Genomic DNA, 21,938 nt, shown 5'->3' with positions numbered 1-21,938 from the left:
GAGACTGAAAACAAATTCTTGATACTCACTGATTGTTGGTTCTGTCAATCTGGCACAATCTACAGTCACCTGGGAAAGAGCGTGTCACTGAGGGATTATCCAGGTCAGGTGATCCTGTGGCCATGTCTGTGTGTGTGTGTGTGTGTGTGTGTGTGTGTGTGTGTGTGTGTGTGTTTGAGACAGGGTCTTACTATGTAGCTCTGGCTGTTCTGAAACTCACTATAAAGATCAGGTTGGCCTTGAATTCACAGAGACCCACCTGCCTCTGCTTCTTAAGTGTTGGGATTAAAGGTGTGAACCACTATGCCAGTCTGTTAAAAAATCATTTAACAAAGTTCAATATCCATTCATGATTTAAAAAACTCTTAACAAAATAAAGAAGAAAATTATCTCAATGCATTAAAGTCCATTTATGAAAGGACATCATAACATAACTAAAGGGGATTCATAATTTAAGGATTTTTCCATGTCCATTCTTGCCTGTTCTTTTCAGTGTAGCATTAGAAGTACTTACAAGAATAATTAGGAATAAGAAATTAATGACAGGCAAATATGGGTGTGAGAAGAAGGAAAAACTAACCCTTCCTGATGACAGGTAGAAATCTGTAAAGGCTCTGCTACAAATATATGAGAATAAACAACTTGAATGAACTTTCAGGATATAGAAAAAACCAAACACTTGGAGTTTTTAATACCAATATGATCTAATCTAAGAAGAAAACAGTCCCATTTAAAAGTCCTTAACACAGCTATATCACACCCTACCACCAATAGGTTCAGGGACCATGATGGAAGAGGGGGCAGAAAAACCAGAGACTGGGGAGAGTCAGAGTGAGCCAGTATCGTCTGGGTAGGAAGAACTGCAGCGCTTCTGAGCTCACAGCCGCTGTGGCTATCTGTACACAGTCATCAGCCAGTCAACATTCTATGTCACTTCAAAAAAGTGTGAAGTATACAGGCAAAGGATACAACCACGTTTAACAGGGTTTGGAGGTTGTGAAATGGGGAAGTTTTTGTGGCTAAAGGGCATACAGTTGCAGTTACATAGGTTGAGTAATTCTTGAGATTGAACGCACACCATGCGTAGATAACACTGTGTTGAATACTGAAAATCTACAAAGAGAGATTTCAGGCATTCTCACTTTGTAGACAAAATTATAACTATGTCAGGAGATGGAGATGTTAATTAGCCTGACTAAAGGGATCTATATCATATCACTATATGAATGGTGTCTACTGGGTATCAAAATGGCATTCTGAGCTTGTCAAAGCTGCATGTAATCGAGTTAAAAGATATAGCATGTATAATATTTTTATTCTTAAAGATGTGAAATAAAGTGGGTGTGGTAGTTTACACTCATAATCCCAGCATAGGGAAGGCTGAGACAGGAAGACTGGGCTTCAGGCCTAGTCTAGGCTACAGAATGGGGCCTGATCTCTCAAAACCAAACCAAACCGAACCAAACCAAATCAAACCAAACCAAAGATTAACTGCTTGGTTCTCTGGTCCTTGCATGCTCCCTCAAACGGGTCAAGAGATGCACAGTGTATGTAGAAAATAGAGTCTAATACAGAAGCACTCCCAGGGGAGCAAATGAGCACTGACCAAAGGCACCACTGCCCAGACTGACATTAGACGAAGATCGGGCACGTTCAGGGTAGTTTGGTCATAGGTTAGATTTACATTAGAGAATAGGCTTTTTACAGGTTTTTGGTTTCTGGGGGTGGTTTTTACAGGTTATTGACAACCCCAGTTGGATCAAGTCCAAAGGGAAGAGACAATAGTACTAATGCTTCAATCTGGGGGCGGCGGTGGGGGTGGGGGTGGTGGGAACTGCTCAGGGCGTCCTTAGGCCAGAGGTTGAACTCAGGCTCCTCTTTTGACCGTGAGGAAGAAGCTATCTTCTAATGGGCCTCAACCAAGATCTAAATCCTCCCCCTTTTCATACAGCTCTTTAAACAACAAGAGAACTGTGAGGCTTCCCTTCAGGGCTACTGGAGAAGTGAGAAATGGGAGGTGGGGTTCAAAGAGGGTTTTGAGGTAGGGGTCCATCCCAACAGCCTCTAAGCTCGTGAATGCGTCTAGCCACCTACAAATCACCAAGAAGGCCCACACTGTGTGTAAAGGGTCTAGAAATACCCTTTCTCTATTCCCCCTATATCAAAGCATGCTTTACTATGGGATCTTTAATACAGATGTTTCTCAAATATCGAGTTCAATTTTGCACGGAGACACGCAGAATTTCAGACCCTGTCCTGGGATGTTTTCCCTCATTTCAACTCTCAGGACTTCCACGCAGTCGCCTGAGGAACACAGGAATCTTGCCCCCTCCCAGACCCTGTGTGGCGACCAGGCAACACAAGGCAAGGCTGCAGGAACGTCCTATTCTCTCTGGAACCAAATCCTTTGGTTTCTCCAGCATTTGTTTGGCCGAACCAAGGCAGGAGGAAAAACGCAGCTTTGGGGAATCCCGTTTGCCGCCGGAGATCTGCGTCTCCCAAGGGAGCATCCACAGCAAGGTGGAGGACGGGAATGGCTTTGGGGCCGCGCAGATAGCAGCCTTCTCCTACTGGGTCTCGAAGGCTGAACTAGCGGCTTGGCGGCGGGAAGGCCGGAGGATACGCAGCTCTCGGAGCCTGCCCGGTCCTTCGGCCTGGGCTTCAGAGCCGCAGTCACCGCATCGATGGTTGAACTCAGCGCGCCTGCATAAGCTCCAGAAGCCGGGGGCCTGGGGGTGGGTGGGGGAGCGGGGAGAGCGCACTCTGAACGGGTGTCGGTGTGCATCCACGCCGTGGTCTAGCAAACGCTGGATGTCCCGTGTCGGCCGTGTAATGAGTGTCCGGAAGTATGCTGTGGATGCTCCAGTGGCGCAATCGGTTAGCGCGCGGTACTTATACAACGGTGTGTGCGCGAGAGCGATGCCGAGGTTGTGAGTTCGAGCCTCACCTGGAGCATTGTTTTCAAATTTGCGGTAGAACCTTCTGAACCCGCCCCCCCCCCCCCCCCGTTCTCGATGGTCTTCAACCTGGTGTAGAATTGGCCAGCTTTGTTGCTCAACAATTTTAGAATCCAGCATCGACTAACAATTACGATGGACCTCTGCCTTCCCTGCCTTACAGTAGGATTATGGTAGCAGCTTCGGCGTCACTAACGAAAAGTCACATGATAGCAGTTGTGGAATGGGAGGTTAGAATCTGTTTTCAAATTTGCTGGAAATCTTGAACTAGTTTTAGATGTTACTCGGCAATCTAAAACTTGTTCAAGATGTCCAGGAAGTTTGAAGACAGGCTTCTTTCCTGCTTCTGGAGACCTAATAATAGACGTTTTAATGTTGTGATACATTAGAACTTTTAGGATAAAGTGTGCTGTAGTTGTGCCTGCCTACCATTTGAGGCAGGAGGATTGCCACTTCTAGATCAGCTTCAGGTACATAGCAAAATCCTGTTTATTTGATTTCTTTAATCACTAGAATAAAGCAATGTCTGGCGTATACACCTTTAGTTCAGGCAGGATGAGGGTAGAGTGCTCACTCCTAAGTGGATATTAGGAGTAAAGTATAGGGTAACCAACCTACAGGCCACAGCCCCCGAGGAACTAGATAACAAGGAGAGCCCAAAGAGGGGTGCGAGGATTTCCCCGGGGAGAGGAAATTTAAGAGATCTCCTGGGTAAACTGCGGACAGAGGAGGGAGAGATCGAGAGACCGGAACCTGAGGGAGCCGGTTGGGCGGGGTGGATGCCTAGGCCTGACCGAGAGCAAGAGAAGTCTTAATGGGATGGGGGGCTCATTTCGGGGTTAGGGAGAAACCTGGCGCCAGGGAACCCCAGGAATCCACAGGGATAATCCCAGCCAGGACTCCTAGCAGTAGTGGAGAGGGAGCCTGAACTGACCATCCATTGTAATCAGATTGGTGACGACCCTAATTGTCACCAGAGACTGATGGAAGCAGATGCAGAGATCCACAGCCAAGCACTGGGCTGAGAGTTCCGGGAGTCTTGCTGAAGAAAGGGAAGAAGGATTGTATGATCCAGGGGGGTCATGACAGACTCTGGACCAACAGAGAGCCTCCACCGGACCGACCTAGGCCCTCTGCCTGTGCCAGTTGTGTAGCGTGGTCTCTTTGTCGGGCTCCTAGCAGGAGCTCTGGACCTCTCCCTGGCCATTCGCTGGCTTTTGGGAACCTGCTCCCCTTGCTGGATTACCTTGCCCGGCCTAGAGGAGGAGCTCGGTCCTGCTTCAATTTGGCATGCCAGGCGTTGCTCAAGTCCATGGGAGGCACGCCCCTTTCTAAATTTGGAGGAGTGGAAAGGGGGGGGGTTGATGGAAATCGGGGGAAGCGGGGAAGGTGGGGAAAGCGGGGTGGGGTGGGGGGCTGGGAGGGGAAACTGCGGTCCGTATATAAAATAAATGGAAAAGAGTTATTTAAATAAAATTAAAAAAAAAAAAAACTTGGTTAAATGGAATGGCTTCTCAGGGGAAATTATATGCCCCATTTCCTCTCCTTAGCCCTTTGGCGTAAACGACACAGAGGTTAGGGAGGTAGAAAAGCAGACAGTCCAGAGAGCTGTCCTCCAGATGGAAGGATGTGGTGGTAAACTCCGCTCCGTGTTCCGCCCGGGGAAAACAGTGAAAGTTCAGACTAAGAACAAGGCTCCTGGGGGAAAATCGCCTTTACTAGGAACTCTTCCGTAACAGATATGCAGAACACAGTCCTAGTGTAGGTCCTGGTCTACTAAGGACTTGACAAGAATAACTTGCTGATTTTTTTTCTTGTGAAAATACATTTCTTTAAAAAGCTTTCCGGTATAACATACAAAAGCAGGGAAGTTTACCTTAAAGCATGAAGTATCACATCCATAGCCTACTCGCCTATTTATGATAATAATAATAATAATAATAATAATAATAATAATAATAATTGGTTTTTATGAGACAGGGTTTCTCTGTGTAGCCCTGCTGTCCTGGAACTCACTCTGTAGACCAAGCTGGCCTCGAACTCATAGAGATCACTTGCCTCTGCTGGGATTAAAGGCATGCACCAGCACCACCAAGCTCAGCTGGTAATTAATTTTTTTTTGTATGAGCCCCATATTTTTTATTTATGTGACAGAAAAATTAAAACTCAACAAAGTGCATATTGAAAACACCAGAGTAAGAAAACGTATTAAGGTATATTTAAATCAAAATTTTAAGTGCTAAAAGTACTAGCAGTGTTTGCTTACAATTAGTTCTTAAAACAGCATTTGACTTTACAAACACAACAGTAGGTGATAAAAATCTACATTTTTCAATTGCTTATAATTCACACTACTACAAATCTGTGTGTCTCAAACCGAGGTTCAGGAAGCTTACCTTAAGGTATAGACAGGTTGTCATTATTCAGTAGATGGAAAAATCACAGTCTCAAGAAAAATGTTACAGAAAACCTTTACATTGCACTGATGAGAAGTTAAGTCGACTTAAGGCAGCCAGTCAGTATCTGTTCTTTAGTGACAGGTTGTGCGGTTCCTTTAGAAGAACAAGGAACGCTTTGCGTTTTAAGGTTGGATCAGTCTAGTTATGTTCTCAGTCAGAAATACCCCAGCCTGCCAGTCCTCGCTAGTGTCTCATTTTGTGATTATAATCACCTTTTAAATGGTACCTTTTGTGCCCCTGTTCTTTACTTTCTATATTGTGGTCAAAACGAGCTTTTGAAGCAGAAACATATTCCGTTTGCTTCATCCCTCATGAAACATGCAGAGTGTCTCATGTCAATAATAATTTTGATTTGTCCTTCACTATTTGGCACCTTTTCTTTATCAAAGCTGTTGTTTTAACTTCAGTACAGTGGCTGTGCCTTAATTTACTAATATTTCAGCCAGCAATTGCAACTCTACAGTTACCAGCCTGCTTCTTTTAGCAGTGGCCTGGCTGCTCATGCCATAGCCTGGAGGGAGTTTGGTTCTCCCAAGTACTGGCTCTATCACTTTGGCTAAAGGTAGCTTTAGCTGTATCTCTATCATTCTACTTGTAAATAAGACTCAAGATTCAAAGGCTGGGGTGAAAACCTGTTAGCTCAGAGAGGCTGGGCTGCAACTAGATAACCTTCTCTCCTTCCTGACATCTCTGAAGGACCCATGCTTCCGCTTTGCCAAACCAGATTTCCATGAAGTTTGAAAACAGATTCCATCTTCCTGTTCTACCATGTGACTTTTCATTTACACTGGAAAAAACAGTAAAGCTGAAGCTGCTACTATAATCCTACTGTATTTTTCCCCAAGCCAGAGTATGAGAGCAAGGCAGGGAAAGACCAAGGTCCATTGCAATTGTTAGTCTTTGCTGGATTCTTAAATTGTTAAGCAACAAAGCTGGCCAATTCTAAACCACGTTACAGACCATCATGAAAGGGAGGAGGGGTGTTGTTCAGAGGTTCTACCTCGAATTTGAAAACAATGCTCCAGGTGAGTGCACACACGAGGTTGTACACATACTTCCAGCTAACTGAACCCCTGGAGCATCTGCAACATACTTCCAGTCACTGGTTACACAGCCTACATGGAACATCCAGTGTTTGCTAGACCGTAGAACTGGTGCACACCTGACATGCATTCAGATTCTCTCTTCTATCTCTCGTATTCTGTTGGTGATGTTTGTATCTGTAGTTCCTGTTCATTTACCTAGATTTTCCATTTCCAGAATTTCCTCAGTTTGTGTTTTCTTTATTGCTTCTATTTCTATTTTCAGGTCTTGAATAGTTTTATTCATTTTCTTCAACCATTTGTTTTTCTTAGCTTTCTTGACATTCTTTAAGGGATTTATTGATTTTCTCCATTTTTTTTAAAAATTGTCTTCCTTGATTTCTTTAAGGGATTTATTCATGTCCTCTTTAAGGACCTCTATCATCTTTATAAAGTTGGTTTATAATGTCGTTTCCTTCAGCTGTGTTGGAGTACTCAGGGCTTGCTGTAGTGGAATGGGCTCTGATGGTGACGTATTGCCCTGTTGTGTTCTTATAGTGACATTTAGGTACAGCTGGCTTGGTGTGATTACAGGTCTAGGTGCTGATTTGTGAGTTTGTCTTTGTTGGATGGGTGTTTTCTTCCTTGGTTTCTGTTTCCTCTCTGATCTTCTGGCTGTCGTGACCTGTGGTTGAGTAGAGAGAGTCTCCATCTGTATTGGAGGCTGGATTTCTGATAGCCTGGATGGCCTCTGGATTAGCAGGGGTGCTGCTGCCCAAGTTTGGGGCTGGAGTTCTGGCTGTGTGTGTGGCCTCTGATATGGCCGATGGTCCTCTAGAGTTCAGGATGCTGGCCTGGCTTCTGGTAGGGTAGGAGGCTTCTGCCTGGTTTTAGGGAGTTGGCCTGGTCTCTGGGGTTTGGGATGCTGGCCCCGCCTTTGATGAGATAGGAGGCTTCAGTCAGGTGAGAAGGGAGGGGCAGTTGGAATTATGCAGAACAAGCTACATACTCTTTTTTTATTTTTAAATTTTGTTTTGTTTTGTTTTTTTAGACAGGGTTTCTCTGTGTAGCATTGTGCCTTTCCTGGAACTCACTCTGTAGCCCAGGCTGGCTTTGAACTCACAGAGATCCGCCTGGTTCTGCCTCCAGGGCTGGGATTAAAGGCGTGAGCCACCACCGCCTGCAAGCTACATACTTTTTATGTAAACCAACAGCAGGTATTTGAGAATCATTTTCTGTAAGTAACTGTTAGTTTCACTGCATGCCCTTGTGTCTGTTTTCACTTAATTCTCTGTGATAATACACTTTGCTATGTTGTGGATCTAGGTTGGGAAAAGAAAGAGAACAAGGAAGACAAGTTTCTCTCTAAAAGGCTGAGAAGTACCAGAAACAAAAGTTTAAAGATTCCTGCTGGTGGGAACGGAAGATGCTCAGATACACTGGAGACTGTGGAGAGTAAGTGCATCCACACACCCTGGTCCAAAGGGCATGTGGGTCACATGTGCTGTCCCCTCCCTGGCCTGGGTAAAGGGAGCAGTGCCCAGCATGGTGGGTCCAGTGCAGTGCTGCAGAGGACTCTTCATGACTGAGGAGTAGGGGTTTGGGAGGGCAGTTAACATTATAGAAAAGACTCCCTTCACCTTTAACCTGTGGGGAGGGCAGTTGACATTATAGAAACGACTCCTTTCACCTTTAACCCATTATTCTGGCATGTTCTTCTATTGATAGAAGCTGTGCTTCATGGCTGAGCATAGTACATGGAATCCCTCTGTATTCCAGCACCTGGGAGGCAGAGTCAAGAGGATTACAACTTTGAAACCCATCAGTTCCTACTTGTGAGACTTTGTGTTTCAGTTTGTTTTAAAGGAAAAATAATAAAATAGCTATGTGTCCTTATACATGAATAAAATTTAACCTCAGCATCATTTTGTAAGTCATATAAAATCCATTTTTGTGACTGGTTACATACGGATTTCTTCATTATGTTTGTCCTTCCCTCCTGCTCCTCTTCTCCTCCCTCCCACCTGTGTGTCCTTCATCAGCCCCCACCCCTACTTCAGGGCAGGGTCTCACTCTGAAGCCCAGGCTGTCCTTGAACCCACTGTGTAAGCCAGGCTGGCCTTAAGTTCATGGAATCCTCTTGACTCAGTCTCCCAAGTGCTTACGAGTGAAAGCTACAATACCTGGCCATCTAGGCATTTTAAGTTAATGAAAACTCCACTCTGCCATTGAAAGAGGTCTTGGAGTAGGGATAGAATGCACTCAGACACCAAATTCTCAGCACAAAGGAGATTTATTATCCCAGAGGGGACAAGCTGTGGGGGTGAGGGGGTGGGGAGTTGTGTGTGTGTGGTGCTGCCTCTGGATCAAAGACAGAAGTAGTTATTGTTGTTGTTGTTTTTAGGAGAGAAAGGGGAAGTCTGTGTTAGGATGAACTGGTAAGTTCTGATTGGACATGCTAGCCAGTGTAGACAATAATGGATTTTGATTACTGGACCTTGGTGTTTTAATATTTGGACTTGGAATTTTAGTCAAATATGAGGAAGTGGCCAAATAAGGGAACAGACCTTGGGGGCTAGTGTTAGGAATGTGATCTAACAGGTTAGCAAGGCAGAGGGAAGAGGGTACTGTGCTGGCCATGCTCAGATCTGTCAGAGTCCTTCAGCCATTACAGTTTTCCTCTATGAAATGATGAGCACTGCCATCTATGTACAGCATTTTCTTGTTGCAATTTTCAAAAATACAGGTATGTCTGTAGGATCATGCTTTAGAAAAGGAAATCCAGGGCGTTGGTGGCGCACACCTTTAATCCCAGCACTTTGGGAGGCAGAGCCAGGCGGATCTCTGTGAGTTCAACAAGGCCAGCCTGGTCTCCAAAGTGAGTTCCAGGAAAGGCGCAAAGCTACACAGAAAAACCCTGCCTTGAAAAACAAAACAAAAAACAAAAACAAAAACAAAAACAAACAAACCAAACCAAAAACAAAAACAAAAAACCCCCCAAAACTCAACAAATTCTTATCTTGATAAAATTACCAAATGATTCCTGGTCCTTAATATCAGTAAAAACTCAGTCTCCAAGATTCACAATGAAGTCACTTCGCGGGCGGCAGAATGGAGCATGGGATGTCACTCTAACTTTAGGTCTGCTCAGAGCTTCAGGTTACTGTGACGATTGTCTAAAAAAATCATCTGTAGCTGGAATTTTTCTCTCCAGCTCCCACCAAGCCTCTACAGTCCCACAGCCCACTTATAAAATAATCACTCAGACACTTACATTACTTATAAACTGTATGGCCACAGCAGGCTTCTTGATATTTAGTTCTTATATTTTAAATTAACCCATTTCTATTAATCTGTAAGTGGCCACATGGCTCATGGCTTACCAGTACCTTACATCTCGGTTGTCATGGCGGTGGCTGGCAGTATCTTTCTGCCTCAGCCTTCCACTTCCCAGAATTCTCCTCTCCGCTTGTCCTGTCTATACTTCCTGCCTGGCTACTGGGCAATCAGTGTTTCATTTATTAACCAATCAGAGCAGCACATTTGACATACACAACAGCCCACAGCAATCATCTGCTTTTTCCTCCTCAAGTTGTGTTGGTCATGGGGTTTCTTCACATCAATAGTAACCCCAACTAAGATCCATCCAACATTTAAAGCCGAACCACCCAAAGATGTCCAAAACAGTCTCTTGTTGAAACAAACTCAGATAATCTACTGGGTGTAGCCAGGAGAGTGCGCCTGAGGAGCTGTGGGGTGGCCCTTGACCATGAGGTCCAAATCTCCACTCGTGGTCTCTAAGGGAAGCCTGGCTTTGTTCTGTATGTGCAGATGCTTTCCTAGGTAAACTGGAGGAAGCAGAATACTTGCTGCTGTGTGTTGTCATGTCATTAGGGAAATCTGTGGATATGGAGTCTGAATAAGGGCTTCTTCAGCAGAGCAAGTTAGTCACGGACTGAAATAAAATCACCGAGATCCCAGTTGATCATGGATACTGCGTTGTTTCAGGAGTTCTGCAGTTAATTTTTAATTTTCCTCTGGATTTACCCATATCTTTTCCCTCAGCCTTGTTAGTAACTGGGTCACTGTGATTTCTGTCAGATCAAGTTGATTTTCAGGTTTCTAGATCAGAGAGGAGTTTACTGTTTCCCATCCAAGCACGTTTCCCACGTAGACATATCCATATGGGACAGTACATTAAGGTAAAGGAGAATGTGGTGTTAGATCCCCCAAGATTTGTATATTTTCTAAATAGTTTGAGTGCCAATCTGAACCCTTCCTCTTTTATTTCCTAGTCATTGTTACATGATTGCTTTAGAGTTTTCTGTCCTGCAGGATTCTAGAAGCCTGAACTGTGTGAACCCTGGCTTGTACCTAAGATTGGTAGAAGCACCTGACTTAAGTTACTGCCTTTCAACTTCTGCTTTCTTCCATTACATATGAAGATACTAGACTGATGGAAGCAGTTTGTAATCCTGAGTGTTCAATATTTAATGAATTATGCTATCATCTTCCATCACAAGCCATATCAGTGATCATTAATAAAAGTAGACTACTGAATGAATAACTATAAGAGTCAGAGATTGGAAGCTCTTAAAAATGACTTACCCTTACCTGGTGTGATGATACATGCCTTTAATCCTAGCACTATGGAGGCAGAGGCAGGATGATCTGAGTTTGAGCCCAGCCTCGTCTACAAGATTGAGTTCCAGAACATCCAGAGATCCAGAGCTATACAGAGAAACCCTGTCTCTTAAAATAAAGAAACACACACACACACATATATGTATATATACATATATGTACACACACATATATGTATATGTATGTATGCATGTGTGTATGTGTGTATGTGTGTATGTGTGTATGTATATGTATGTATGTATGTATGTATGTATATATATATATATATATATATATATATATATATATATATATATATACTAGCCTTAAACCAGGCATGGTAGTAAATGCTTTTAAACTCAATCCTTGGGAGGCTGAGGCTGGCGATCACTTTGACTTCAAGTACAGGCCAGTTCTATCCCATCCATGGTTACATAGTAAGACTCTTTCTCAAAAACAATCAAGAAAACAAAACACAACGTAACAAAAAAAAAAAAGAGACCCCTCTCCAAAAAACACAGAGCTTGATAAAAAATGATTACCCTTGTCATGTGTGGTGGCCCAAGCCTGTAATCCCAGCACCAGGGAGACCACAGCAGGATTGTGAGGTGGGGGCTACCTAGATATAAATAATAGAACTCGTCATAAACCAGCTAGAGTGATCACCCCAAAATCTCTGTAATCATGATAGCCTTATTTCAATGTTTTCCCCTGGATTGTCCTTCTAGGATTTCAACATTCCCTTAGTCTCTCCTTTACCTTTCTGAAACTCCACAACTCTGACACAGCTATAGGTTTTGTCTCTGAAACATTTTTCTTTCAAATCTCATGAAATGGAGAATGTTGGGATGAAGGTGACCATTTCCCCAGATTGCCTTGAGAAACACCATAGTAAACTATTTTAGAAGACAGGCGTTGCATTCAGATTGAGGTGGGAAGTAGCATGGATCCTAAAAGTTCTTATTGATAAAAACAAACCTGGAGCCAGGTATTGGGGTGAATGCTGAAAGACCAGAGAAGCAGAACAAGCCACAGCTACCTCACCTCACCAGTTCCTCAGCTGATCCTGTTTCCTCAGACTGGAAGCTTCTGTGTCCTCATTCGAATGGGTCTGGGCTGAACTCCTGCTCAAAAGCCTAAAAGCTTAACTAGCTCTAGTTCCTGGTCGTCACGCCTTATATACCTTTCTGCTTCCTGCCATCAATTCCTGAGATTAAAGGCATGAGTCACCATGCCTGGCTGTTTCCAGGGTGGCTTTAAATTCACAGAGATCCAAATGGATCTCTGCCTCCCAAGTGATAGGATTAAAGGCGTGTGTGCCACCATTTTCTGGCCTCTGTATCTAGTGGCTGTTCTGTTCTCTGACCCCAGATAAGTTTATTAGGGTGCAATACCACCACAGTGGGATGTGCCCCTGATTCTTATGGTAAAGTAACAGCATTTCAGGAGCAATCACTCACCTTAGGTTCGATTTTGTCAATACATATGGTGGGATTTTGCTCCCTGCTGCATCCTTCTAGGGTAAGACTAAAAATCAATTACTTCACTTTATATTATATATTAGCCCACAGCCTGGCAAATCCAACAATGAGGTGTTTTGTCATAATTATTAATATTGCCTCCTAATGGGACAGGCTTCTAAATAATGAAGTTGACTTACGTGTGTGCATGATATTGTGAGTTCAAACAGGAAAACGTTAAAGGTGGCTATAGAAAAGAACACCTTGCTTCCAAAGCAAAACACTATTAGAGAGTTGACAGAAAAAGTCAAAAGAAAATGATGGCCAGTGTTGAGAATATTGGAAAGTATAGGCATAAAACATTTCACGAACAAATTTGTGAAAGTAATCTTCCTGATGGTGCCATAATATTAACAGGTGGAACTGGAGTGATGAAAGAGTTTTTATTTTTCTTTCCTTTTCTTCCTTTCCCCACCTTGCGACAGTGTTTTTGTGTGTATCCCTGGCTGTCCTGGAATTTCCTTTGTAAACCAGGTTGGGTTCTAACTAAGAAATCTGCCTGCCTCTGCTTCTTGAGTGCTGGCATTATAGGGTGTGAGCCACCAGGCTTGGCTTTCATGGTTTTTCTTGACCCTTTGAAAAAGTACTTCCATTTGTCTAAGGTTTTTAGAGACACAAAATGAAACCTCAGGGGAAACCCACCCCAGGGCTGTCTACTGCCGAACATGGGAACAGAGATGCTTCATCATTTGTGAGGTCACAGCCCATAGACTGGTCCTCAATCCCCTGAAGTGCAGCTTTCCTTATTCCTCCATAACTATTACATTCACTTGGCTCAGGAGTTATCCCAGTAGTCAAGTTTCTGTAACCAGTTTCCATTTTCTCCAGACCTGTCCTCCTCTGCCCACAGTGCCAAGCTATGACCCAGCTCAGGGACCCTCTTCTGAGTCACAGAGTAGGTGGTCACTGCCTCTTCCTCCTCAGGTCCTTCTTTAAACACTGGCACAGAACAGATATGGATATTACAGAGGATTGTGTCTTCTGACTAAATTCCAGCCAGGGATCTGGACAGATGAGAGTCACCTTGCTGTATCTACACCACAGACACTTCAAGGTCATTGGTGTATTTGGTAGTTTTATTCCTTGAACACTAAACTACAAATGGGATTCAAAATCTTGATTGGCTCACCACCTCCACTTCAAAAAGCCAACAGCATCATATATAGCCTTAAGGGAACCTGTACAACTCATCTGCTTTACCAATGCTTCTCTCTGTCACATGCTGTCCCATCTAGGAGGGCCTTTCCAGTTTCTGATGCAAAGTACTATAAATAACTGTGGGCACAGGGCTAACAGTACAGGTGAGAGAAGCATCCCTAATTCAGAAGCGAGATCGGTGCTGGGCTGGCCTGGGAGGTGGCTTCTGGTCACTGGTCCTGTCCTGGGTGGAGCCTCTTGGCCACTGTCCTTGTCTAGGAGTAGGCTCCAGGTCACTGCTCACCCTATTTTTCAGATGTGAATCAATGAGCATTACTAAGTGATATGCTTTGCACAAAAAAAGAGGCTAAAAACTCTTGTGCCATAAACAAAAGAATGAAGAGCTCTGAGATCTACTGTGATACCCTCCAAGTGAACGTGAACTGGGCTTGGGATTCAGCATCTGAAGATTATTAAGAGAGCATTTTGAAGAAGGAGTGGAGAGAATGTATGAACCAGAGGAGTAACGGAGTTTTGTGGTGGATCTCTTTCCTTCAGGAGTGACATGTCCTGTCTTAGTTAGGGTTTCTATTTCTGGGATGAAACACCATAAACAAAGCAAGTTGGGGAGGAAAGGGTTTATTTGGCTCACATTTCCACATTGCTGTTCATCACTGAAGGAAGCCAGGACAGGAACTCAAAAGGGGAAGCAACCTGGAGGTAGGAGCTGATGTAGAGGCTATGGAGGAGAGCTGCTCACTGGTTTGCTCACCATGGCTGCTGAGCCTGCTTTTGTATAGAACCCAGGACCATCTGCCCAAGGATGACACCACCCAGAAAGGGCTGGGCACTCCCTCCATTAATCACTAATAAAAAAAAATGCCCTACAGCTGGATCTTATGGAGGCATTTTCTCCATTTGGGTTTTTGCCTTTCAGTTAGCTCTAGTTTGTGTCAAGTTGACATGAAAGTAGCTAGTACATGGCTATTGGCCACCATGGAGCAGCAACTGTATGTACCACAGAATGCTTTCAGCTAAGTCATAGCAATGAAGTAAGTGGATTCGTATACTGGCAGCTTGCCCTAGGGTACTGGTAATGAGACACTTCCAGTGTCATGGGGTGGTGGCTGTGGTTGTTTTCACACCTCTACCTGAGATTCCAGTCTCCATTTCTTCCTGCTGAGGCTGCATATTGGCTTGGGGAGTACACAGGAGGTAGAATCTTGATTGACAGTTTAACCCTGTTGGGGAGAATACAGTTTTTTTTTTTTTAAATCATTTTCTTTTCTTTTTTTCCTTCTAATATCAAAATAGAGCAATTTATTCAAGACACTGAATATGATCTGTTGATTCTCTCTTGAAACAAATGAGCTACAACACACAAGGTGATTCTTTTTTTTTCTTCTTGAAGAGCGTGATGGGTAAGTGGGAGTGGGGGATGCAGACTGGAAGGGAGGGAGTTTTGATGGAGCTTAACAGAATGTGGAAAGTGCTGAAAGAGGACCACGTCTGCCTGTCCGTCTGACACAGACAATCAAAACTGCACAAGCCAGAATTCAAAACTTGAGTGAGCTGCGGAGCAGACATTTATGCATTTGACAAGCAACAGAATGGAAAGGTAGATTGAAAGGTTCAAAAAAGGAAAAGCAACAAGGAACAAGGCAGATCCTCACATGTGACAAAGTGCACCTCACTTGGTTCCAGGGTCTGTTTCTCAGAGCAAAAGTCAAGTTCATGGTGTTGAGTGGGGTCAGAGAAGTGAACCTTGTTATGTCCATCTGGCCCTTCGGGTCTCTCTAGGCAGCATCCTGGATGTGCTGGGAATGGGGTGAGGTTATTTCCAACTCCAGGAAAAATGCCTGCAAAGGCTTCTTTGTCATTACACTGCTTTCAAGACTGAATTTGGTCACAAGACTTTAACCATTTCTTACAATGTTTTAGGAGTTGTAAACAATGTTAGGTAACAGCATTACACACGGGCCAACCCTTGACCACAAAGATGATGCACCTGCCCTGTGACAGCAGGGAAATTTTTAAAAAATCATTTTCTTATGAAAAATCATATGACAAGGAAAATTTGAAGGTAATGATGGCTGCCAAGCTCTGAATCCACAGCTTCATATTTTTGATTACATGGAGGAACCAACCACAATCAGGATTCACAAACAGAAGTAATGACAGCAGATGGGAACAAATAAAGAGACCTACAGTCAGACATTAAGCAGAGAATGAGAGACCCTGGAACATTCAGCTTTAAATGGGATGTTTCCATTAAATCCATTTCTTCAGATCTCAGGGAACCCCGAAGAAGAGATAAAATAAATGTAAGAGCCAGAGGGGACAGGACACCAGGAACACAGCCTTCTAAATCAACGTGATCTATGTCAAAGCTCACACGAACGCACAGAGGCTGAGGCAGCCTGCACAGGCCTGCACAGGTCTACACCAGGTCCTCTGCATTTATAGTGTGGGATTCCTGAAAGTGCAAACAAGTGGTTCTCTGACTCTTTTGTGCCTTCTATTGGGTTCATTTCCTTCTGTTGGTTTGTCTCATCTAATTTTGATGTGATGGTTTTTGTTTTGTCTTACTGTATTTTATTTTATTATGTTTAAAAAGGAAATGAATGAATGAATGAATGAATGAATGAATGAGGGCCTAGCCATGAGGGTGAGGGGTATCAGCTGAACTGCTGGGAGAGGAAGGATTGGTTTTCTTTAGTGGAATGACAGGTGGGGTAACAGCCAATCCAGGGCTGGCTTCATGTTCAGGAGAGGCTGACTAACAGATGATGGACTCCATAGTGGTGTGTGTGTGTATGTGTGTGTGTGTGTGTGTGTGTGTGTGTGTGTGTGTGTGTGTGTGTGTATGTGTGTGTGTGTGTGTGTGTGTGTGTGTGTATGTGTGTGTAGTATGTGTGTGTGTGTGTGTGTGTGTGTGTATGTGTGGTTTTATTTGGTTATAGTTTTTGTGTGTTGTGTTTTGGGGGTTTGTTGTACTGGGTTTTTGGTTTGTTTTTGAGAAAGAACTTAAGTTTGGTGGTTAGGTAAGGAACCAGCCCTACTCCATTTTGTTTTGGGGACACTATTTTAAGTCTGTAGTTAAGTTAAGCTTCTGTTAACTGTAAAACTGAAATGTCTGTTTCAGAGCTGGACTGTGCCCCACCTCATAACCATGAAACGTTCTGTAACCAACATTCCAAGATTTCCTTAACTGCTTTGTAAACTCTTAACTGCCTGGTCTCTCTTCTGTAACCACACTGGCTTAAAAAGATCCCCACCTTGAGGTTTTGCCCTATAAAAGAGGTATGGAAAACTGGGGCTGGTCTTATGAAGCCTGCCTTAGAGGGACACAGTTGCCAATTTGGCTCTGATGTTTACATGAATAAAGCTTGCTATAATTTGGTTATGATTTCTCCTCATTGTCTGTGAGATTAACACAGGGAAGAGGAGAGGCTCTGGAGGAATTTGGAGGAGTGGAAGGATATGATCAAAGTATATTTAAATTAGACAACTGTTTTTTTTTTTTTTTTTTGTTTTGTTTTTTAGTTTGTCTGTTTTTGTTTGTTTGTTTGTTTTTTGTTTTTTTTGAGACAGGGTTTCTCTGTGCAGCCCTCACTGTCCTGGAACTTGCTCTGTAGACCAGGCTGACCTCAAACTCATAGAGATTCACCTGCCTCTGCCTCCTGGAGAATTGTTTTAAATAATAAAAAACAAAATTAAAATGACAAAAAACCCACAAATCATATGCAGGTAATTTCTGAGGGCTGTGGGCTGCACACCACACACTGAAGGCTCTGTTCTCTTTTGTATTTAGGCTCCACTTATTAGTAAAATCATGTGGTGTTTGTCTACATGCAGCTGAACTATTTCATTTAGCATAATGTCCCACAGGTCCATGCTAGTGACAAGCAGTGCATCCAGCAGAAGGGAGTGGTGCCGTTGTTTATACCAGTCCATCTGTCAGATCTCGTGTGATTTACCTGAAAGGCGTAACTGAGTCCCACATGCAGGCGCCTTCACTGTCCTCTACTTAATTAGAATTTTCATCATGTATAAAAATTTTAATTTGTGCTCTGATCAAGATTTTGGTTTATTTTTTTCTGAACATATTCTGACTTTTAGAGAGAAGGTGAATAGAGAAACTTTGTGCCACTTAAGTCCAGGCCATCCATGGTCACGCTGGGTTGACAATTATGTCTCTTGTCTATCTTGTTTTAAAAAATTTAAAAATTATTTTAAAGCCCCCATATATATTCTTAATGTTGAACAATCTCTTCATGATTCAGATTAAATATATCTTTCTTTACTCCTTCATATTCTTAGATCACTTCTTTTTGAGTTAAATTACCCAGGCTGATTTAGAAAATGTTTGATTTGGCTGGTCATTTATATCAATTACTTAGAAAAAGACTTTCACAGAAGAGCTGTGAGACTAAGATGAGTAATAGATGATAAGAACAAACAAGTTATGTTTATGTGAGAGAGACAAGTTATGTGGTTAAGAGACCTGCTCCTTTTGCAGAAGATCCTGGTTTCTCAACATTCACATCATAACTGCCTGTAGCTAGCTCTAGCTTCCAGGGACTCAATGTCCTCTTCTGTCCTGTGTGGGCACCTGTAAAAATGTGGTATAAACTCATGTAGACACATACATAAAAGTAAACCTTTATATTACAAAAAATAAGCTATTTAATAAGCTACAAAACAGTGCAATATAGATCACTTAGAAGTTTTGTGTATACAGTGCAACCAAGCAAAAAATAAATCCATATTCATCATTGTAAAGATCCATGACGCACCCAAATATTTTCAGGGGTTCTAGTCAGATATGGCAGACAAGTTTTAAAAAGTAAGACATAAACCTACATCAAATGATTCAACAATGTCAAGTTCAATGATGTATCGATAAGTATTTTTCAGAATGTGTCCATCAGAGTCTTAGAACCATGTCAGTATCTTATTGTGTGGACCCAATTTGAGAAATCAGCAGAGAATCCTTCATCTTAACAAATGTAGAATCAGATCCTTTTGCAGCTCTTTGATGACAAACAGCTGGATAGTGCTGTGGAGAGCACCAGGGCCTTAACAAAGTGTAGCTGCGAGACAGCCTCGTTGGCTTCAGTCACGTGACTTGTTCATCTTGCAAAAAGGCAAATCCATACTTTTTCATTAATGTAGAAACTGTAGACGATATAACAGGAAACTTCACTGTGTATTTGTTTTCTAGTTTTCCCTGTATCTACAGTCTTTATTTCTGCAGAGAACCTTCATGAACAGACCATCAGTGAAATGCTTCAGGGCTTTTAATTCCTGTGACTGGGGCATGGGGCTTTGATGAACTGAATGCAGAGTACATGTCCTTCTTTCACAATTCTATAACATCTTCTCTATGGATGGATAGTTACAGACACTTTGAAGTATCTCAAAATAGCCTCGTGGTACTACCATCTAGCAAGCACAGTGTCAGGTACAAAAAAAAACCGAATTTCTTGGACTAACATGATTAAATCATTATGAATTTTGATAAAATTTACCAAATTCACCCAAATGCTCCCAGTCATGGTAGTAGTAACATGAATTCTACAAATCCTAATTGAAGTGCTGGTGAGATACCTCGTACTTAGGAGTGCTGGCTGGTCTTCCAGCGCAGCCAGGCTCAATTTCTAGCAGTCATATTTTGTTTCAGAGCCATCTGTTAACTCCAGTCCTTCATAGAGTATTGGATGGTCGCTTCCAGCAGCTGCAGGCTCCAGGCATGCATTTGCTACACAGACATAAATGCATGTGAACTATTCATACACAATAAGTGAATAAAAATATAGAAAAGTTAAAAAAAATTAAATCCTTTCAAAAAGGGTGGCAATACAGAGAATGAGGTTTCATTTATCACTGTAATTTGCTAAGATCTCTCTCTCAGCTCAAGGCAGTGAGTCACCAGGAAGATTTCTGAGAATAAACACATGCTTAAACTGTTCCATGGGATTTTGTCTTACCCACAATATTGCAGAACTGAGAGCTCTTTCACGCTCATTGAACAGATAGACAAGAGAGGTATTTTCTCAACTTCTCCCACTGAGCATGCCAACACTCAGGCAGAAGTCCATCCCTGTGAATCAGTACAAGGGGGCTAAAAGTTGCATAACCAAGGGTCATAAATTCTTGAATATTTATAATCACGGAATTATCTACTAAAGAGAGACTTAAAAATAGAGAAAAAGCACAGTCAGTCCAGTAGAAGAAAACAAAACAGAGCATCAGAAGGAGGACACTCTGAGCAGCTCTCAGCTCAGGGGGAGTTCTGTAGAGAAGCTCAGAGTTCTGAAGGTAGAGGACATGCTGGTGGTGCTTATGGAGAAGAAATACCATGTAGTCACTGGCCCCTCCCATGGCACCCTGAAACACAGCATCTCTCAGGACCATGAGAGGGAGAACAATCCATTTTATTATCTGACTTTCTAGCATAAAATAACAATAATTATAGTCATTTTTAAGCTGTGATACATTCAGGTTAATATTTGTGATGGAGTGGATTAGGTTCACACTTATTAAAGAATTGAGTATCCAAAAGAATGAAAAGAATGGAAGGATGTGCCATGCAGACTTTGGTCTGAGCTTCCTCCACCCAGATGCTCTGGGGCTGATGGTGATGGCCTGGACCACAGTGAGGAGACTGCTGGTGCAGATGGAGACACCACGGGCCACCCTCTCCAGGTAAATGATGATCTTACATCCTATGTCATCTAGGAAGTTTCTCAAACAAAAAGTTGCAATTATTTTTGGCAGTCCTTTTACAAAGAGGATTATGATGTTTGTAAAAGCCAAGTGGATGAGAATAAGGTGTATGGGTTTCTTCTCAGGGCCTCCCCAATAAACTGATCATATAATTCACAGTAACAGAAGCATTCCCCAGAGTGCCAAGCACAGTCATGAAGAGAAAAATAGTTTCCTTAATAAATTTCAAGACCATTTCTTCTTTCCTAGGTAGAAAAACTTGTATCCAGGATGCAAAGACTTTTTCAAGAAAGTGTTAGTAATGACAGACATGGATCTGAAAAACACATTTTGCATAGCAGCATTTTCTAGTGTGCAAGAGGCAGTGGTGGACACATGTAATGCTGCAAAATAAGGTCCCTGAAACTCTTCCTTTCCCTGTGGACTCTGGGAAATTGTGTGCACTCTGATAGGTGAATTTGGTAACTGCTATCCGAAATCTGGAGTTTTTAAAAAGTTTTTTTTTTTTTTTTTTTTTTTAGCTCTACACTAGCAAAATTAACTTCTTAAAATTGCCCCCCCCCTGTTGTGTGTCTGTCCGTCTGTCCGTCTGTCCGTGTGTCCGTGTGTGTGTGTGTGTGTGTGTGTGTGTGTGTGTGTCTGTCTGTCTGTCTGTCTGTCTGTCAGTGTGCATGGATTATCCTAGATAACTCTCAGCATAGCTGAATTGAACTCCAAGTTTCTCCAATCAACATTTCTTCCTCTGTTTCTTATTCTACTTCATCATATTTCCCAACCCAACTCCCAAAGCCTGAGGCTCATGCTGAATCTGTGTGCCTTCCCCACATCACCTCACAGACACTGGGAATCCCTGCTGGGTCAGCACCTGTCACATATCTCAGATTAGTACCTTTACCTTGCACACTGTCCCCTCCTTTGTTTGATATTCTTTTCTTTCCCTTTTAAATCTTTTTTTATTTAAAATTTTTTATTCATTCTACATACCAACCACAGGATCTTCTTATTTGCATCTTGATTAATGTAACAATTTCTAGATTTGCCTTTGACTTTGAAGCTTTATAACTTCTATTTATACGTCTTAATATTTTAAACATTTTCATATTGACCATTTTGTGATTTCACTCCACATAAATGTTTACTAGTTATTTTTTTAAGGCAGTCCTCAATGTCAAGTCAAACTGAATAACCTTTCCAATAGGGGCCAACAGTTAAAGCTGAGTCGTCAAAGATACCCTGAAAATTTTATGTAACTACTATGGTGCAGCCAGGGAGGGATTCTAGAGGAACCCTGTGGCGCTTCCCAAGAGAGTGTGTAGCAGAGGGCTGTGACCTCAGTGGATGAATTCAGAGCACCTAAGGGAGCATGGAGCAGCTCTGGACAAGATGCTGCTGCTGAGGTGGATGGGAGAAGGAGATTAAGTTTTATGTGCTACCATGAGATGCATGCAGTTTCTGAGTTATGGGTCTTCCCTATCAGCTACAAACCTT

At 42.7% G+C, this 21,938-nt stretch overlaps 1 non-coding gene and 1 pseudogene across 1 annotated transcript; one reads left to right on the top strand and one right to left on the bottom strand.

Annotated features, from left to right (window-relative positions):
- Window positions 1-2,859: 2,859 nt before the first annotated feature.
- Trnai-uau lies at window positions 2,860-2,955 on the top strand. The gene is made up of 2 exons: window positions 2,860-2,897; window positions 2,920-2,955. It is a non-coding gene; the product is annotated as a tRNA-Ile (tRNA).
- Window positions 2,956-19,745: 16,790 nt separating this feature from the next.
- On the bottom strand, window positions 19,746-20,685 carry LOC118583698 (annotated as a pseudogene).
- Between the last annotated feature and the right edge of the window lie 1,253 nt (window positions 20,686-21,938).

This window comes from Onychomys torridus, chromosome 5 (genome assembly GCF_903995425.1).
Source record: "Onychomys torridus chromosome 5, mOncTor1.1, whole genome shotgun sequence".
Lineage (NCBI taxonomy): Eukaryota > Metazoa > Chordata > Mammalia > Rodentia > Cricetidae > Onychomys > Onychomys torridus.
Note: the sequence above shows the minus strand (reverse complement) of the source record. Positions and strands in the feature narration are given on the sequence as shown.